Genomic DNA, 15,831 nt, shown 5'->3' on the forward strand with positions numbered 1-15,831 from the left:
CATCTTGAAAACTGTCTTTATTTACTTACTGCATTTATTGTTTAGATATTAGTCTGAGGAAGAGGGGAAATGTGAAGACAAGGCTTTTGCCTTTCTTCCCTCCAGCTGTAGGTTCAACCAGTTTCCCGATTCTGGATTTGTTTGTATCAGAACAGGGGCGCAGGGGTGGCTCAGTCAGTTAAGCATCTGCTTTCAGCTCGGGTCATGATCCCGGGGTCCTGGGATCGAGTCCCACGTCGGGTTCCCTGATCAGCGGGGAGCCTGCTTCTCCCTCTCCCTCTGCCCCCCGGCTCATGCTTTCTCTCCCTCTCTCTCCCCTCCCTCTCTCTCAAATAAATAAATAAAATCTCAAAAAAAAAAAAATGAAAAAAGATCTTGGGGATCTTGCTAAAAGTAAAGACTCCTGCCCCCACAACCCTCTGATTGACTGAATCTGAGCCCCCCAGGCAGGATAAGACTCGCCATGTGCATTTTGTCTCCGGTGGTTCTAACCAGTTCAGCCCAGTCAGGAGGCTGTGCTCAGAGCCCTTCACAGCTGGGAAGTCAGATGCTGTGAATTAAATTAACATGGAATTTAGCTGACTGAGGGTCCTCTAATTCTACTCCATCTCTTCTCTGTTATTAGAGGAGGGAAAGAACTGGAAACTCTTCTTCTGTTTGGAGAGATTTAGGTTTCTGTGTAGGTTGCAGAATTGGTCAGGTTACCTTGTGAATCTTAGCGCACAAACGCATACGGTGGCTTGTTTTATCTCAGAGTGAATGTCATGGTCAACAGGGACCGAGGCCGAGGACCTCAGAGAGAACAGGAGCTATTAGCTTCCATGTTTGCACAGTGTGCTGTGCTTTGCCAGGGGCTGTGGTGTTTCTCTTCACTTGAAGCTGCTAACAATTATGATTCCTATGCCCCGTGGAGCCTGAATGTGACATTATGAATATTTAGAATCTCTTTGCCTGAAACCTGCAAGAAAATCAAATAACGCCGAGATAATCTCACCACATCCTTGGCGTGGTGACCCCTTGCATCTGTCTCCTGTCCCCTGTTGGGTGAAAGCAGGGACAAAAAGAGCCTTTCGGGCTGGTTATATCAGCTGGGAGGGAATTGGACAGCGTGGCCCCGAGGTCACGGGTCGGCAGGCCAGGCTGAGTGGTTTCCCGGGAAAACCGGCACGTGGGGGAGGTGGCCAGGACACCCAGCCTTTCTGCTGACATCGGAGCTCATGGCCTTTCTTCCCTGCAGCTGCAGGTTCTCAGGACAACCCAGTGACCTCGCCCAGGTGAGAAAACTGCTTCTAAGACAGGTTCCAGCTGGGGAAGGTTAGGGCCCTTCCCACCCCCACGCTCAACTTCCACCACTGCCCCAGGGAACAGCTCGTCCAGGGTGTGGCTATCTTCCTCGGTCTCACCCCACCTCTGTGGCTCAGAACTCGGGTGCCTACGTCAATGAGGCTGAGGGCTTGCTGCACGCAGCTCTCACCAGTGCCTCAGTTCACTGTGAGTCTGCAGACCCCATGCCGGGGGGTGCAGAGGGGGGCTGCAGAAGCAGGGGGAACAAGAAGGCAAGGGGTACACTGTGGGCTTTGCTGGTGGTGAGGGAGGCACATCTCCCCTAACCCCAAAGACACAAGGGGGAAGAATTCTGGGATTCAGGGAGTCACTAAAGGTTTTTCCTGTGGACAGGATCTGGGGTGACAGTAACCCCCCAGCCCAAGTATACATGCTATCCTACCAAGTAGCTCTCACCCCATGAATTAGTCCACAAATAGCTTCAGTCCCCACGGGGTGGAAGCCAGTCCCTTGGTCTGTTGGCTTAAGATGTTGCTAGACAGCCAGTCCTCCTTTGCTATCCAAACCTGAAATCTTATGGCTGCTTCCTCAGCAGTGACAGGGACATGTCATCCCGGCAGGAATTTCTGCTGAAAAGCCAGGAAGGATAGACAAATATTCCATAAATAACAGGACAAGTTTTGAAACCTTCAGAGATTTCCCCAGGTGGTATTACCCAAGAAATTCCAATCCTCTGGTCTGGGTCTTGGTCTCCCCCGTCTCCCCAAGCACCTTGCCTCCAAAGCTGCCTGGGGAACCCACAGCTTCTGTCTCGTGCGGGGTGACCACGACAGCCAGGACCACCTGGAAGGTATGGCTCCAGAGAGGTACCATCCCTGCGCCTACCACGGAGGTGATGGGAGCACTAAGGAGACAGAGTCTCCAGATCCTCGGCCAGGCACGCGGTTCCAGGAGTCTACCTCTGCCCCTCCACACACCCAAGACGTGGGAGGTCCTCCGGTGATAGCCATGACCCCGAAGGGGTGGTCCAAAATGGACTGCACAGGAGCAGGGAGCCTCTGGGGGTGATCAGAGAGATCCAAGTTTGTGCAAAGATATCAAGCACAAATAAAAATAAAGTTGGACTGATAATGTTCATATCAGATAAAAAAGACTTTGACAGAGAGATGACAATGTCTGAATAGGCTCAGAGCCTGAAAAGGGACAGACCGAGGAGCCCCCTCTCTTAGGGACCATGTAAGTGGGGAGGGTCCCATCAGAAATGGAATTTGACTCAGACGGTTCACATGAAGAGGCTTTACTGAAGGTACTACTCACAGAGGTGTGGGCAGGTGCCACCAAGGAGCCAGGGGGTGGCCACTTCCTCCCCTGGGAGGAAAGGAGGAAGCTGTCCCTGAGTTGGAGCTGGGTGGAGGGGGTGTCCCATGGGAGCTGGGCCATGGTGCAGGACATGTCCCCAAAACAGGGAGAAATACCCCAACCTCTCTCTCCCCTCCTTGCTCCCTCTCTTGCTGGTGTCTCACAGGCTGTAGGCTGAGGCTGGGAGGCGTTTCTCTCTCTGGTACCTTAGTAAGGTCCATCCTTCCTGGTTCGTCCTGATTCTGACATCACATTGTCTGTCAGTCACTTTGGAGTGCTGTGAGTTTGGGTCCTCATCTACACCTTCCTGTATGTATGGCCCTCTCCAGAAACAGTTTTGGAGCCAGGAACTGTTTGCCAACAAAGTACATTTCAGATTTGCGAGGGGCAGAAGTTTATCTACTTCATGAATGTTTTTCCCTTTTTCATGGTACCAGGACACAGGCTCTTAATTAATTCCACTATTTTGCTATTTTCTGATCTGTATATTTTTGTTCATATATTTTTTTACTTAGTAATGTTATCTATATTGATTTTCTTAACAACTTCCCTCTACCTTTTCTCAATTTGTAATTGAACATTGATCTCTGAGTACGGCTAAGTGTCACTGTCATTTAAGGACTTCCTACATCGCATGCCCCGTATTTCCTAGTAAAGTCTTTTTTATCTGATATGAACATTATCAGTCCAACTTTATTTTTATTTGTGCTTGATATCTTTGCGCAAACTTGGATTCTTCCCCTTGCTGTGTTTTTTTTTTATTTAGGTGTGTTTATCAAGTTTTAGATTAAAATATATGTAATTTGAGACATTTTGGAATGTAATGAGGAAACTAGATTGTTCTTGCCATCATTATTGCTTATTCTTGGGCCAACTTCTTCGTCTGCATTTTAACTCTGTTTTTAAGGTTCTTTAATTTTTTTTGTTGTTGTTCCTTTACATTTAATTTTTTTTTCTGTATACTGTTTTGTTTGCTTTTATCTTCTGCAATGATTTGGAAAGTAGACATCCTGTTTTTAATTCTGTTAGTGGTTCCATTTATTTTTTCATGAAAATTATTAAACCTACATTTATATTATTATCAAAATCAAAATCACAAACAATAACTGCAGGCTCCTTCACAAGAGAGACAAAGCATTTAGCCCATTTGCTTTTTCCCTGGTCTCTGTCCTTTCTGGATCTCAATTAACATAATCTGAGGGCACTCTCCTCAACTGGACCATTAAAACCACCAAAACATCCTCTCTCCAAAATTCCTTCAGCTTTCTGTTTGTTGCCCCATTGCAATCAGATATTTAGACCTTCGACCCTAACCCTCTTCCCCAGATGGGGTCCCATTGCACGCTATCCCTTTCCCTGGGCTGGCTTCTCTACCCACTGCCTGTCTGTCTCCACGGTCTTTGTGGGGTGGGGCGCTCCAGCAGGTCTGGGGTTTCCATTTCAGCCCCAGGGTATGGTATGGGTGTGTGGGTGTGGGTGTGTGTGTGTGTGTGTGTGTGTGTGTGTGTGTGTGGTTTGGGGGGGGTGGTGTGTGTGCGGCGTGCATTGCGCACGCGTGTCGTGCGGTGTGCGGGCGTGCGCAGGGGCGGTGTGCGGGCGCGCTTCCCCCCGGGCAGTGCGGGGTGCGCTTCCTGCCCGGCGCCCGCCGCCCGCCGCCCCCTTCCCTTCCCGCGCGCCGCCTCCCCGAGCCGAGCACGCAGCAGCTGCGCATCGCTCCTCTGGCCGCAGAGCTGCAGACCCGGAGCTGGACAGACTTGTCACCCCCCGGGCTGGCCGGCTCTCCAAGGCCCCTCTCGGAGGCCTTCACCCCCTTTGTTTAAAATGCTGGGGAGCCCCGTGAGGCCAAAGCGAGGTTCCAGGTGTTGAGCTGGGTCAGAGAAGGCGCCCCACACCTGGATGGACACCAGGGGACGCCACAGCTCTGAACCGATCAAGGGCTCCCAGGGGACAAAGGCAGACAGGGCTGAGTGCGGGCCAGAGAGGCAGGGCGTCGAGCGAGCGAGGTGCCCTATGGGGCACGTGCGAACTGGGGCATGGACCCCAGGCGTGGGTGCTCAGGGTGAGATGGGGGACGCGGGCTGCGCCTTGAGCCCTGAGCCCTGGGAAGCGCTACAGGACTCCCTCTCCTGGCTTGGGGCTCAGGTCCGTTGGTCTGTGGGCTCGGTTCACACATCCTTCGGGGGCGCAGAAGGCCCAGGCCTGGTGTGAATTCTGAGTGTGAGCAGAGAGCAGGGCCGGCAGACTGCCGCAGCAGCCTCCTGGGGGCACGCCGCCCAAAAGAGACTGGGCCCCAGGAGGGGTGCCCGAGCTGCTCAGGATCTACCTCCTTTCCATGCCGTGAAGTAGCTCCAGTTTGTGAGCTCACGCACCCCATCAGTAAGATCTTGGGTGTCTTATTTATTTGTACATGAAATGCAAGCACTTCTGTGTTAATGAAATTGTAAGATTGTGTATATATATACTTTCTTCCCAGGCCCCGGGATAGGCCCGCACTCCCGTATGAAGTGCGCCAGCCCAAAGAGCCCTCAGCACCTTTCCACGGAAGGCCTGGTGGGGGGCATGGGATGGGATGGAGGGAATGGTGTCAGCTCCTACATGATCCATGAGCCGTGGGAATGGGGAGACTAGGCCTAAACTCAAGGAGAAGGTTGAGATCATTCTTTGAGGCTGGAGATGGGGTGACATCTGACAGGATCTTTACCAAATGGTGACGGCTATTATCCCTAGATGAGGGATTTCAGGTGGCTCTTTTTATTCTCTGTACTTTTGGTTGGACTTGCACTGTATGCAATGAAGAGGTGGAAGGTATATGTATGTATGTAGATATAAGTGTGTATATATGTGTGCATGTGTGTAGATGTGTGTATGTGCACGCACACACATGTTCGTGGCAGCATTATTCATAACCACCAAAAAAGTAGAAACAACCCAAATGTCCATCAGCGGGTGAATGCATTTGTAAAAATGGTATATCCATACAGTGGGAAATTATTCATCTGTAAAGGAAGTACGACACATGCTTACACCACCAATGAAATTTAAAAACATGAGGCCATAAGTAAAAGAAGCCAGACACAAAAGGTCGCGTATCGTATGGTTCCATCTACGTGAAAAGTTCCAGAATAGGCACATCAATAGGGACAGAAAGTACATTCTGAGTGGTTGTCTAGGGTCGCAGTGGGAGTGTGAGGAGATATAGGGAGGGACTGTTAACGGGTATCCGATTTCTTTTTGGGGTTAGGAAAACAGTCTCAAACTGATTGTGATGATGGTTCACAAGCCTGAATAGACTGAAAACCACGGACTTGCTCTTCCTCCCATGGACGAGCCCACGTGACCACTCCTGCCCCAGGACTTTGCCCTTGCCGCTCTCTCGGTCTGGACCAGCGGTGTCCCCCTCTATTCTTGTGGTGCATTCACTTACTCAGATCTCAGCTCAAATGCCAACTCCTCAGCCAGGCCCTCCCTGACCATCTTCTCTGGGATACCTTCCCACTTGACTGCCCCACGCACTGGTTACCCTCTTACCCTGCTTTGTTTTTCTTCCGACATTTATATTATGTGCTTCTTTGTTTAGTGCCTGCCTTCCCCACTAGAATGTAAATTCCATAGGGGCAGGATTTTGTCTTGTTTACACTGCAAGTCCAGCGTCTAGACTCTAAAACACGATAAGTGCTCAATAAATATTTGTCAGATGAATAAATCATCATGTTTACAGCCAAATCCTGGGTAACTGCTCAGTAACAAGCAAGTTTAAAAAACATGTAAGTTAATGGAAGTGACTTTTAGCCAGTTTGGAAAATGCAGTCCGTCTTTTAAAATGTACTTCCTATACAAACTACAATGAAATATCACCTCACACCTGTCAGAATGGAGCGAATCAACAACACAAGAAACAACAGGTGTTGGCGAGGATGTGGAGAAAAAGACACTCTCGTGCACCGTTGGGGGGAATGCAGACTGATGCAGCCACTGTGGAGAACAGTATGGAGGGTCCTCCAAAAATTAAAACTAGAACTACCCTATGATCCAGTAATCACATGACTGGGTATTTACTCCCAAAATACAAAAACACTAATTCAAAGGGATACACACACCCCTATGTTTATTGCAGCATTATTTACAATAGCCAAATTATGGAAGCAAGTGTCCATCGATTGGAGAACAGATAAAGAAGATGTGGCATGTATTTACAATGGAATATTACTCAGCCATAAGAAAGAATGAAGTCTTGCCATTTGCAACAACATGGATGGAGCTAGAGTGTATCGTGCTGAGCAAAATAAGTCAGTCAGAGAAAGACAAACAGCATATGATTTCACTCATATGTGGAATTTAAGAAACAAAAAAAAAGGAAAGGGAAAAATAAGAGAGAGAGAGAGAAATCAAGAAATGGACTTCTTTCTTAAGATTTATTTATTTATTATTTGAGAGAGAGAGAGTGCGAGCGAGCAAGCGGGGCAGGGGCAGATTTATTTATTTATTATTTGAGAGAGAGAGTGCGAGCGAGCAAGCAGGGCAGGGGCAGAGAGAGAGGGAGAGAGAGAATCTCAAGCAGGCTCCACGTTCAGCACAGAGCCCAACATGGGGCTCGATCTCATAACCCGAGATCATGACCTGAGCCACAATCAAGAGTCCGACACTTAACTGACTGAGCCACCCGGGCAGCCCTGGACCCTGTGCTTCTATGGGAAGCTCTCAAGAAGGCCCTCAGGGCACCACCAAGAGAACCTTCCCTGCCTGAAGTGTGCTGTTCTGATGGCAAACTCAAAGGCCCTTTCGTGCTAAAGCCAAAGCCAAACACTGTGTTTTGGGGGGGGGGGCGAGGGAGGGCGGGGAGGGAGAAGCAAATAAATGGATCTGTTATGTTTCATTTTTTAAAAAAATCAATGGGATGGTGGCTACATTTGTCAAAATTCATCGAGCTATCGAACACTTCCAATGAGTACACATACGTAAAAGGCACCTCGCACAATTGATTGGAAAATAACCAAAAAAGAGGAAACCAGAGGGCGGGGAGAGAAGCGTCACTGGTGATAGCCAGGCTCTCAGCCCAGGGGACCTGCCCCTGGAGGCAGGAAGTAGGGGCCTGCAGGAGAAGCAGAAGGAGGGGATGGGCCACAGCGAAGCTGTATCCTACTTTTTATAGAATAGAAGCTTTTACTAGGAGGTAATCTTTGCTGCGGACCCCAGTGCTTTCGCATTTCTGTGCATTCCAAACAAAACAAGCACTATCAAAGGAGTCTCACCACCACCAAAACACACTGGGTCCTCAGCTAAGCAAGGACAGAACGACAGTACAATTTGGTCCAAACACGGTGACATTTAAGGTTAGTCAGCAATTGCCAACATAGTGACAGTCATTCTTTATTCAAAAACAAAAAAAAAAAGAAAGAAAAGCCTGGCGAGGCCTTAATATCCTTAATATACTTGCTAGTCTTTGGGAAACTAAAAGCTGCCACCAGGGCCCCTGGGTGGCTCAGTCGTTAAGCGTCTGCCTTCGGCTCAGGTCATGATCCCAGGGTCCTGGGATCGAGCCCCGCATCGGGCTCCCTGCTCGGCAGGAGGCCTGCTGCTCCCTCTCCCACTCCCCCTGCTTGTGTTCCCTCTCTCGCTGTGTCTCTCTCTGTCAAATAAATAAATAAAATCTTTAAAAAAATAAAAATAAATAAAAATAAAAGCTGCCACGGGGGAACCACAGCCCACTGGTGCCCTCTGGTGGGAAAGTGGCAGGACTGCATGGGCTTGCAAAAGTCAGGGAGGGATTCCCAGACTAGAGCTCAAGAGGTCAGCTAAAAGGGCGCACGCACCCGACTCCCAATTTCTAATGTGCAAAGCCCCAGGTGGGGCCTGAGAATATGCATTTCTAACCAGTTCCCAGGTGCCACTGCCGTCCCTGGGGCCACACTGAGAATCACCGGTTTAGGTTGGTCTATCCCAGCACCTTGCGTCTATCATACTCAACTGCATGCTAGGAAATTAATTAAAGCCAGCATTTTCCTACATCTCAACAACAGTTTATGGGTGACTTTTTTGTTGGTTTTCCCCAATTTTTGCAATAAGGTTATAGCTTCTGGGTTTGTTTTTAGCAAAACGACAAAGACCTAAAGCACGTCGGTCTTGTTGGAGAAGGGTTACCACAATGTCCTTTCAAGAGACAGGCGCAGACACTTTTGTGAAGCTGGTCTGGGCACTTCAGAGCTTGGGCCCTTCTTTGTCATTTTAATCGCCTTCCATCAAAGGCCCCACCAGGAGGGTTGTGCCCCCAACCTGCAGTGCTCGCTTCGCCAACATAGGCTGGGCCCCTGGGGCAGCCGCTCATCCCTCCCCGCCAGGGCTCTCACCCTCTGCCTGGGGGCTCCAGACCCCACTTCTCTTGCCGCCCTAGGCCCTTGCTCTCAGCTTCTCCCCCTGCTCCTCCAAGAGCTCTGAGACCTGGGTTCACCCCTGCCCCGCTTCTCTGCTGATGGGTCAGATTTGGGGCTGCAGGTGAGGAGACTCTCAGCTCCCACTGGCTTTGCAGAGAGGAGCCCTCAGGGACTGGAGGGGAAAACGGGCTGTGGGGGCGGGGGTGGGACCTAGAATCTGCATTGCCAAGGCCACAGGGACTTTCTCTGCATCAAGTCTCTGTTTCTCTCTAAGGGTCAGCCACTTCCTCTCAGGCCTGCTAGAACCATGAGCTTGGCAGTTCCCATACCTCTCACCTCCCCGCATTACCATCAGAGAGGAACTGGGGGCTGGGAGGGGGGCGCAAAATCCCAAGGATGGACCCCAGTTAGCCTAGCTGGGGTCAAGGAGCCACCTCAGACCAGTTGCCTGTGGCCAGAGTTCAGGGGTCTTGTGATGGGCACCCCATCCCCACAAGGACCACTTGGACTTGGTTGGCTTGGGGCAGAATTCACCTTCCCAAAGGAAGCTGCACAAAGTGAGTGTCCCAGCTGCTGGGTGGGCTGGGGTACAACTCTCCTTGCTTCCCAGGGCTGGAGTTTGCCATGGCCAGGCTGCCTCGGTGGCTGGCTCTCCTCTGGCTGCAGCAACATAAGCCATCTGGGCTCTGCGCAAGGCACCTGCCCCTTCCTGCAGCGGGTGGGGGCACGAGAGGAGGGGAAGTGCCTACTGGTGAGTGCTCCGCACCACGTGACCAGAGGGAAGGTGCTAGTGGAGAGTGGACTATCCCCCTGGGGGATGGGACTACTGGAGGGCCTCAAGGTGGCTGAATGACGGAACTGCCTCCAATCCCCCAGCTTCCTCACCAGGGTACCACGGACATTCTCTCCCCTTCCACTGAGACTGGGGAGGTGAGGGAACTCCTGCTCTGGCAGATGCCCAGGAAGTGGGCCTCTTGCTGCTGAGGGCTGGGCCCTGACCAGGGCAGAGAAGACCTTTGGGCCTACAGGTGGCTAGTCCATAAAGGTGCATGCACCTGTTGGGGGCCCTGCCTCGGCTGCATCAGCCCCAGACTGACACCCTGTTCTCAATCCCGGAAGTGAGCTTTCCCTTCCAGAAGCTTGGAAGTTCCAGCCTCTTCCCCAGACTGGAGTCTGCCAGGCAGCCCCAACCATGTGGCCCAGCGACCTCAACCAGCTGAAAGCCTCCCTATGCACATGGTTCTCGCCCATAGATACCTGCAGGGGCCCAGTGACCCACGAGACAACCCCCAGAGCACTGGAGAGCACATCAAGAGGCCAGGGCTGAACTTGCCTGTGGCCCATGTGCTCCTCCTGGGTCCTGGAAAACCTACATTCTCCCCTCAGGCCAGCTTGGGCCCACGCTAGGTCTGGCCCTGCCTGCCCCCAGGTCCCCAGATAACTCTGAGCTCTGCTCAGAAGAGCTCTGGACTTGCCTCAGTGAAATTACTCACAGGCCCTCACCAAGATCTGTGTCTCAAAAGCAACTGGCTGCTTTTGGAGATGGGTGGTGTGGTTATAGACAGTCCCAGCCTCTCCCATCATTTCCAGATTAGCTCCGTGCCTGCCATGTATGGGGGCAGAATAATGACCCCCTTCAAGAAGTCCACATCCTAGGGGCACCTGGGTGGCTCAGTCGTTGGGCGTCTGCCTTTGGCTCAGGTTATGTGGGATCGAGCCCCGCATTGGGCTCCCTGCTCCGCAGGAAGCCTGCTTCTCCCTCTCCCACTCCCCCTGCTTGTGTTCCCTCTCTCGCTGTCAAATACATAAATATGTAAAAAAAAAAAAAAGTCCACATCCTAATTCCAGAACCTATGAATATGTCCCCTTACCCGGCAAAAGGGACTTTGCAGATGTGATCACATCTCAAGGGTACAGACCTTGAGATGGGGAAATGATTCTGGATTATATGGTGGGCCCAATGTCAACACAAGGGTCCTTAAGAATGGAGGAGGGAGGCAGATGAGTCCCTCTGAGGGAGATGTGACTACAGGAGAAAGGCACAGAGGGGCGCCTGGGGGCTCAGTCAGTTAAGTGTCCAACTCTTGATCTCAGCTCAGGTCTTGATCTCAGGGTTGTGAGTTTGAGCCCTACACTGGGTTCCATGCTGGGTGTGGAGCCTACTTAAAAAAAAAAAAAGAAGGACAAGAAGGAGGAGGAGAAAGGCACAGAAAGGCACACTGCAGGCTTTGAAGGTGGAAGAAGGGGCCATGAATCAAGGAAAATGTGGGCGCTTCTAGAAGCTGGAAAAGTCAGGAAACAGATTTTCCCCTGAAGTCTCCAGAAGGGAATGCTGCCCTGCCAACACTTTGATTCGAGCCCAGCGAGCCCCATGTTGGACTTCTAACCTACAGATCAGTGTGATAGATGTGTGTGGTTTTAAGCCACAAAGTTTCGGTAACTCGTCACAGCGGCAATAGAAAACTAATATGCCATGACAGCCTGGCTAGTCGAGAGAGAAAATTTCAGAGCTGCCACAGGATTTTGAAAATTTTCTAACAGCTTTATTGAGTTGAGCTATAATTCACCTATCATGCAATTCTCCATTTAAAGGACCCAATTCGGGGCGCCTGGGTGGCTCGGTCGTTAAGCATCTGCCTTCGGCTCAGGTCATGATCCCCGGGGTCCTGGGATCGAGCCCCACATCGGGCTCCCTGCTCGGCGGGAAGCCTCCTTCTCCCTCTCCCACTCCCCCTGCTTGTGTTCCCTCGCTCGCTGTCTCTCTCCTCAAATGAATAAATAAAATCTTTAAATAAATAAATAAATAAAATAAAGGACCCAATTCACCATAGAATTTTAAGGGTTTTTTACAGCCTCAACCTCTGGGGGAAAAAACCACCATTAACAAACTCCAAGTACATCTTCGGAGGCTTATGTAAAATAGTTTGCCTCTTATTGGGGGTTCTTAAACAAACGACTGATATCAAGGAGCTCACCCTTGTCCAGTTGTGCTTCCTGACTCCGAGGTTCAACCTTAGGTGAAAGGAAGTGAATTTGGTCTTGGCTTAACAGTTGTCGGCGGAAGCCCTCCTGGGAGAGGGGCTGTCTTTGTGCAGAAAAACACCTCGACGTGCTGGGGGAAAGGCGAGCTCGGGGAACGTGGAAGGTGACAGGCGTCGGTCATCAGAGCTGGCTGAGTTGTTCCGTCTGAGAGGAGGAGCGGGAGGATGGAGAGAGGGGGGACAGGGAAGCTGGGGGGGTACTGGCACAGTGGCTCAGGCCGGGGGTCATCGGTGCCAACAAAGGAGGAAGAGGGGCGGGGACACAAGCAGCATCCAAGGATCCATTTGAAGTCGGTTTTGCTGAGAATGTAAATCCTCCTCCTCGTGGGAGGGCTTTGGGGGGTTGGGGGGTAAGGAAAGGCCTGGGCTGCATACTTCAAGCCCGCGTGCAGAGCAGGGTCCACACTCGCAGTGGCCTGGGAAAGCAGGTCGTGTTAGACGTGCAGACGTCTAGTGCACGACTCCTCGGGGCATGGAACAGACCCCAAGCCAAGCGTTCATCAAGTCCCAGGGGCCAAGAGACATCCCCCCTCCTCCGACGCGCACACGCCAAGCTCGTGCGTACTTGCACACCGGAGCGGAACGCTTTGTCACATTCTTGCTCTGTCACCCAGCTTTTTGCCTTACTTGAGCCAGTAATTAGTGTTTAAAAAAAATAAGATGTTTTCAATCACGAAGTAACTAGCGTCCTCCTGGCTTCCTTCCGTGCCCCCAGGCTGCGGACAGATGTTGGGGTCCCCGGCCCTAGTATAGATTCTCCTCCGTGTGATCCCCAAGACCCTCCAGTGCCAGGGTATGCTCTGGGAGCTTGGAGAGCACCGCGCCCTGCAGCAGCCTGCTGGGGACACGGAGGCCCGGCCCGCGGGAAGGCAGGAGTCCAGTCTGGAGCTCTGGCCCGCGCCCCCTGGAGCCGGCAGAGCCCCCCCAGGCAGGCGGCGTCTGTCTGGGGCACACTGATGACCACACCCCCCGGGGCGAGCTGGCCCAGGACCTCGGCCCCCCCACCCCGAGTTGTGCTGAGGCCAATCTCCCAGAAGCCCTACAGCTAAGGTCCTCTGTTTCCCTCAGGGATTCTCCAAGGGATTGCTCAGATTTTTTTTCTTTTAACCTTTGAAACAAGAGGTTCTGATTATAGTCCCTTTGCCCAGACCATTGTCACATCCTCTCGCCGGAGATCAGAGCGTTCTTATGTCGTCCCCTCTCCTAAATACAAACTCAGGCCAGGGGCACAGATGTCCTGTCCTGTGCTTCTAAGTTTATCTGCTGTCAATGAGTTCAAGGAGGCTTTCTGGCAACTTCTTAAGAATAAGAGAAACAAAATATAAACTTAACCTCTAACAAGGCACCCTGACATTTTTAAAATTCTAAGTTTAATTTTCAGGCAAAGATGGTGAACATCCTTGGGTACTCTAAACTCTGATGTGTTTATTAAATTATCTGCCTTCATGCTATTTGGTTCATTTAAAACATTAGCAACACAGTCATGTATTTTATCCTTAAACTGGAACAAACATTATTTTATCATACATTAAAAATAAATTTAGAATCTGAGCTCTACACAGAGAGTGATTTTTGCCTGTCATGCTCATCCCTGCTTCCCCAGCATCGAGAAAAGTGCCTGTCGCCTAGTACGTACTCAATACATACTTGTCGAAGGAGTCAATTAACTAATTAACTGATCAGTTTTTACAAATTTTAAAAATACCTGAAAACGTCTTTAGTGTTATAGCTCACAGTGTCCTCGCAATACTAAAGAAGAATATAATGCAGTCATTTTCACCTTCTTTTTAAGATATCTCCTCTATCAATTGTGGCTTCCCTTAAGTGGATTTAATGTTTTATTAAGAAACAAGATTGGAGGGGCGCCTGGGTGGCTCAGTCGTTGGGCGTCTGCCTTCGGCTCGGGTCATGATCCCAGGGTCCTGGGATCGGGCCCCGCGTCGGGCTCCCTGCTCGGCGGGAGGCCTGCTTCTCCCTCTCCCACTCCCCCTGCTTGTGTTCCTGCTCTCGCTGTCTCTCTCTCTGTCAAATAAATAAATAAAATCTTAAAAAAAAAAAAAAAAGAAAAGAAACAAGATTGGAGATCCCTACGGCATTAAATGTCTCTTCCCTGAAATGAGAGCATAATATATTTGCACTAATAATTCTGAAACCTTTGAACTGATGGAAATTCATTAGAAAAAAAGCTAACCAGGGGCACCTGGGTGGCTCAGTTGGTTGGGCAACTGCCTTCGGCTCGGGTCATGATCTCAGGGTCCTGGGATCAAGCCCCGCATCGAGCTCCCTGCTTGGCAAGAGGCCTGCTTCTCCCTCGCCCACTTCCCCTGCTTGTGTTCCCTCTCTTGCTGTCTTTGTCAGATAAATAAAAAAATCTTTAAAAAAAAGAAGAAAGCTAACCATATTAGCTCTAAGAAAGACATGATGTAATAAAAATTCAGGGGTGCCCGGCTGGCTCAGTGGGAAGAGCATGCACTCTTGATCTCGGGGTCATGAGTTTGAGCCCCATGTTGGATATAGAGATTACTTACATAACTTTTTTTTTTATTCCAGAAAACCACAAGTTAACCCTGATTTTACTACTTATTATCTCTCTGACATCAAGAAAGTTCACTGAACCTAGGACTCCTCATTTGTAAAATTAATGCTAACATCTCACTCTTCTACTTCAGAGTTGCCATGAAGATCAACACATGTGAGAGCACATTATAAAACACCACTCAAAACTAAGCCATCCTAAAAAATACTCATGTCTGTTCATACCCAAAATGAATATCTTAATTTTAATTTTTTTTTAAGATTTTATTTATTTATTTGACAGAGAGAGACACAGTGAGAGAGGGAACACAAGCAGGGGGAGTGGGAGAGGGAGAAGCAGGCTCCTGGCAGAGCAGGGAGCCCGATGCGGGACTCGATCCCAGAACCCTGGGATCATGACCTGAGCCGAAGGCCGACGCTTAACGACTGAGCCACCAGGTGCCCCAAATATCTTAATTTTTAAAAAGTCAATCAGATAGCTAAACAGGAGTTAATCAGATAGTTAATTATCATTTGTATTTCCTTGAACCCCACTGCTTATGTTTATTGGCCATTTGGATTTCTACCTCAGTGAGTGATATTTTCTTCCTCTGCCTATTTTTCTCTTGGGAGTTTGCTTACTAACTGATTTTCAGTAACTTTTTATCTAGTTAACATATTTACTCCTTACCTGTCATGTATGTTGCAATTACTTTTTCCCAGATGATTTTATTTGCCAGATGGACATTTTACATTTTTATGTAGGTCAAGTTTATCAATTTTTTATTTTAGATATAGATAGATAGATGATAGATAGGTAGATAGAGGTGTGTGTGTATATATATATATACATATAAAGGTATGTAAACATATATATGTAAGCATTGGTTTTTGATCAGTGCTTAAAGAGAGCTCTCCAACTTTACGATTACAAAATATTTTACCTATATTTTTCTTCTCTGATCGATTTTTTTAGGGAGGAAGGGGGTGTGGGGAGGGGGAGAGGGAGAGAGAATCTTAAGCAGCAGGTTCCATCTCACGACCCTGAGATCATGACTTGAGCTGAAATCAAGAGTCAGATGCTTGGGGCGCCTGGGTGGCTCAGTCGATTAAGCATCTGACTTCGGCTCAGGTTGTGATCTCGGGGTCCTGGGGCTGAGCCCCCGTGCCAGGCTCCCCACTCAGCAGGTAGTCTGCTTCTCCCTCTCCCTCTGCCCCTCCCCCTGCTGTGCTCTCTCTCTCTCTCTCATATAAATAAAATCTTT

This window comes from Leptonychotes weddellii, chromosome 3 (assembly GCF_054177405.1).
Source record: "Leptonychotes weddellii isolate Sample4059 chromosome 3, ASM5417740v2, whole genome shotgun sequence".
In the NCBI taxonomy this organism is placed as follows: Eukaryota; Metazoa; Chordata; class Mammalia; order Carnivora; family Phocidae; genus Leptonychotes; species Leptonychotes weddellii.